Source organism: Dendrobates tinctorius, unplaced genomic scaffold (assembly GCF_039654945.1).
Source record: "Dendrobates tinctorius isolate UK_male_01 unplaced genomic scaffold, ASM3965494v1 ptg000681l, whole genome shotgun sequence".
Taxonomy (NCBI): Eukaryota; Metazoa; Chordata; class Amphibia; order Anura; family Dendrobatidae; genus Dendrobates; species Dendrobates tinctorius.
Genome location: NW_027362328.1, coordinates 10,001 through 15,000, shown reverse-complemented (window position 1 = coordinate 15,000; position 5,000 = coordinate 10,001).

Here is a 5,000-nt window from a genome sequence, read left to right as displayed (position 1 = left end):
TTTCAGAAAGTACCGTTGGGACTTAGAAAAATTTTCAGGATTTTTGGACTTAGAGCGATTTTTGGATTTTTGTGCAAAAATCAGATTTCCCCTTCTCCCACCGCTCTGGGGCGTCAATATGTTGAGGGGACCCGAGGGAGAGTGCCTCCCATGAGGGTAGAATGTGTGACTTTTGGGGGGAAAGTCGAATTATGGAGCAAAAACCATTTTTTGGGACTTAGAAAAATTTCGAGATGTGACAGACTTCCAGGAAGGGGGCGCCTCGGGAGGTGTACCTAGGAGGCTTCCAGGGGCCTGGGTACACTTTTCAGAAAGTACCGTTGGGACTTAGAAAAATTTTCAAGATTTTTGGACTTAGAGCGATTTTTGGATTTTTGTGCAAAAATCGAATTTTCCCTTCTCCCACCGCTCTGGGGCGTCAATATGAAGTGGGGACCCGAGGGAGAGTGCCTCCCATGAGGGTAGAATGTGTGACTTTTGGGGGGAAAGTCGAATTATGGAGCAAAAACCATTTTTGGGGACTTAGAAAAAATTCCGAGATGTGTCAGACTTCCAGGAAGGGGGCGCCTCGGGAGGTGTACCTAGGAGGCTTCCAGGGGCCTGGGTACACTTTTCAGAAAGTACCGTTGGGACTTAGAAAAATTTTCAAGATTTTTGGACTTAGAGCGATTTTTGGATTTTTGTGCAAAAATCGAATTTTCCCTTCTCCCACCGCTCTGGGGCGTCAATATGAAGTGGGGACCCGAGGGAGAGTGCCTCCCATGAGGGTAGAATGTGTGACTTTTGGGGGGAAAGTCGAATTATGGAGCAAAAACCATTTTTGGGGACTTAGAAAAAATTCCGAGATGTGTCAGACTTCCAGGAAGGGGGCGCCTCGGGAGGTGTACCTAGGAGGCTTCCAGGGGCCTGGGTACACTTTTCAGAAAGTACCGTTGGGACTTAGAAAAATTTTCAAGATTTTTGGACTTAGAGCGATTTTTGGATTTTTGTGCAAATATCGAATTTTCCCTTCTCCCACCGCTCTGGGGCGTCAATATGAAGTGGGGACCCGAGGGAGAGTGCCTCCCATGAGGGTAGAATGTGTGACTTTTGGGGGGAAAGTCGAATTATGGAGCAAAAACCATTTTTGGGGACTTAGAAAAAATTCCGAGATGTGTCAGACTTCCAGGAAGGGGGCGCCTCGGGAGGTGTACCTAGGAGGCTTCCAGGGGCCTGGGTACACTTTTCAGAAAGTACCGTTGGGACTTAGAAAAATTTTCAAGATTTTTGGACTTAGAGCGATTTTTGGATTTTTGTGCAAAAATCGAATTTTCCCTTCTCCCACCGCTCTGGGGCGTCAATATGAAGTGGGGACCCGAGGGAGAGTGCCTCCCATGAGGGTAGAATGTGTGACTTTTGGGGGGAAAGTCGAATTATGGAGCAAAAACCATTTTTGGGGACTTAGAAAAAATTCCGAGATGTGTCAGACTTCCAGGAAGGGGGCGCCTCGGGAGGTGTACCTAGGAGGCTTCCAGGGGCCTGGGTACACTTTTCAGAAAGTACCGTTGGGACTTAGAAAAATTTTCAAGATTTTTGGACTTAGAGCGATTTTTGGATTTTTGTGCAAAAATCGAATTTTCCCTTCTCCCACCGCTCTGGGGCGTCAATATGAAGTGGGGACCCGAGGGAGAGTGCCTCCCATGAGGGTAGAATGTGTGACTTTTGGGGGGAAAGTCGAATTATGGAGCAAAAACCATTTTTTGGGACTTAGAAAAATTTCGAGATGTGACAGACTTCCAGGAAGGGGGCGCCTCGGGAGGTGTACCTAGGAGGCTTCCAGGGGCCTGGGTACACTTTTCAGAAAGTACCGTTGGGACTTAGAAAAATTTTCAGGATTTTTGGACTTAGAGCGATTTTTGGATTTTTGATCAAAAATCGAATTTCCCCTTCTCCCACCGCTCTGGGGCGTCAATATGATGTGGGGACCCGAGGGAGAGTGCCTCCCATGAGGGTAGAATGTGTGGCTTTTGGGGGGAAAGTCGAATTATGGAGCAAAAACCAGTTTTTGGGACTTAGAAAAATTTCGAGATGTGTCAGACTTCCAGGAAGGGGGGAGTCTCAGGAGGTGTACCTAGGAGGCTTCCAGGGGCCTGGGTACACTTTTCAGAAAGTACCGTTGGGACTTAGAAAAATTTTCAGGATTTTTGGACTTAGAGCGATTTTTGGATTTTTGTGCAAAAATCAGATTTCCCCTTCTCCCACCGCTCTGGGGCGTCAATATGATGTGGGGACCCGAGGGAGAGTGCCTCCCATGAGGGTAGAATGTGTGGTTTTTTGGGGGAAAGTCGAATTATGGAAGAAATTGAGTTTTGAGGACAAAAAAGTGTTTTGAGGACAAAAAAGTTTCTTGAGGACAAAAAAGTTTCTCGAGGACAAAAAAGTGTTTTGAGGACAAAAAAGTTTCTTGAGGACAAAAAAGTGTTTTGCGAACAAAAAATGGAATTTTGTGATTTTGTGTAAAAATAAGTAAATTCCCCTACTTCCACCACAGGGGGGCTTCAGTATGTTGTAGGGCCCCCAGGGAGGGTCCCCCAACTGGGTTTAAAGTTTGTGGATCCTGGGCAGAAAGTTGAATTTTGGATGAAAAACCGAATTTTGGGACTTAGAAAAATTTCGAGCTGAGCAGTGACAGACTTCCAGGCAGGGGAGCCTCTCTGGAGGTGTACCGAAAACAGTTCCAGGAGCTGAGGTCATTTTCGAACATTTTTTGTTCGCTCAAATTTTTTTTGTTTTTGAGCTCTAAAAAGCTGTTATTATCAATTGGCTCAAAAATTTCAAGTGTCATGAGCTAGTACATGTTGGAGGAATACGTTTTAGGCAAAAAATTGCAAAAAAAAAAATCCAAGTGAAAAAGAACCGGAATGGGGAATTTCTGACTGCTGTAGCAGCCGCACAGTTCCAGGAGGTCGGATACATTTCCGACTTTGTCCCGCTCATTGAAGTACATTGTCCCGCAATGCAAATACATAGTAATGCGCACCTGCGGGAGAATATAGGAGAGAGTGGGCTCTCTCTACCCCGATGTATGGCGGTTGTTCCTATGGTTCTCTGGCTCGGGTAGGCGACTTAGAAGGTGGTCCCTCTTGTCGTGGAAGTTGCAAAATACGGCCGAGACTGAACTTCCACGGCTCCAGGAGGGACTTTTGCTGGTCGTGCGTCCCAAGTGAGAGAGGCGATCCTGGGGTACCTGAGCCTGACCAGACCCTCCCTCGGTGGTCCCTGGTCTTCTGAAGGGTGATGGCATTCAGGGGGGCAAATCTGGAGTCCGTGGCCGAGTTTGGGCTCTAGAAGGCGGACGCCCCTTCTGACCATGTCCCCTCAGAGCCGGCTGGATGGTTCATGGTCCGCGGCTTTGTCTGGCGGTCTGTGCCCAAGCCGGAGAAGCTCTCCTGGGGTACGTGAGCTTTGACCAGACCCTCCCTCGGCGGTCCCTGGTTCTCTGGAGGTGATGGCTGTCAGGGGGGCAAATCTGGAGTCCTCGTGGGAAGGAGGGCTCTTGAAGGCGGACGCCCCCTCTGACTATGTCCCCTCAGAGCAGGCTGGATGGTTCATGGTCCGCGGCTTTGTCTGGCGGTCCATGCCCAAGCCGGAGAAGCTATCCTGGGTACCTGAGCTTCGACCAGACCCTCCCTCGGTGGTCCCTGGTTCTCTGGAGGCGATGGCTGTTGTCAGGGGGGGGGGGGCAAATCTGGAGTCCTCGTGGGAAGGAGGGCTCTGGAAGGCGGACGCCCCCTCTGACTATGTCCCCTCAGAGCATGCTCGATGGTTCTCAGTCCCTGGCTTTGGCTTTTTGGCCATCCTGGGGTACATTCTTGCCAAAAAAAAAAACGACTAAGTGAAAAAGAACCGGAATGAGGAATTTTCTAGGTGCCGCATCCGCCCTACAGTGACTTGAGGCCGGGTACAGTTCCGACTTCGTCCCCTTAAAGTGGGGACGTTGTCCCGCAATGCAAATACATAGGAATGCGCACCTCTGGCAGAATGTACTTGAGAGAGTGTCGTCTCTCTACCCCGATAGAAAGCAGTTGTTTCTCTGGTTCCCCGACTTGGGTAGGCGACTTGGCATGTGGTCCCTCTCGTCTGGAAGTTGCGCACTCCGGCTGAGACCGAACTTCCACAGCTCCGAGAGGGACTTTTGCCGATCGTGCATCCCAAGCGAGAGAGGCAATGCTGGGGTACCCAAGCCTGACCAGACCCTCCCTCGGCGGTCCCTGGTTCTCTGGAGGTGATGGCTTTCGGGGGGCAAATCCGGAGTCCTCGTCCGAAAGGGGGGGCTCCGGAAGGCGGACGCCCCTCTCGTCCATGTCCTCTCAGAGCGGTCTTATCCTCCGATCGATCTGGCACGGCGCTCCCGGGTGGGGAGGTGGTGCTGCTCGCTCGACCCGGGCTTTGGAGCTCGCGTCGGTTTACGGTGAGCGGTGTCCTTCCTCCTGTACCCCCGGGCTTCCACCACCTATCTTTGGGCGCGCACGCCGGCCGTCACCTCCCGTTCGAGGACGGAGGCGGCCGAGCTGTGGGAAGTTTGAATCGCACCGAACGATGAACAGTGGTCTGACGACCCACGCGGGCGAACGGCGGGGCGCCCACCCACCCCGGCGTGGGGGCCAGCCGTCCGAATCGCTCCCCGCGTGGGGAAGCACAGTGTTAGCAAGGGCGGCCCTTTTCGAAGTTCCAGATGCGCAGCCCTGCCCGCGGAGGTCCGTGCCACGCATCGCCCGAAGGGCGGCCTCCGCGGCGGGCACCAGCGAGAGCGGCGGCGGTGGGTGGCGTTTCCACGCCGCTGCCGAGCTCCGCGCCACTAGTCTTTCCCGAGCCCCTACGTTAGTGGGGGGGATGACAGAGCTGTGGAGGCAGGCGAGGGGGGGTTCTCACTGCGCGGTGTGCCCCCACCCGACTCGCCATCGCCTTCCGCTCCTCGTACGTCGTCCTCCGAGGCGGCTCGGAAGGGAGAGGGAGAGCGA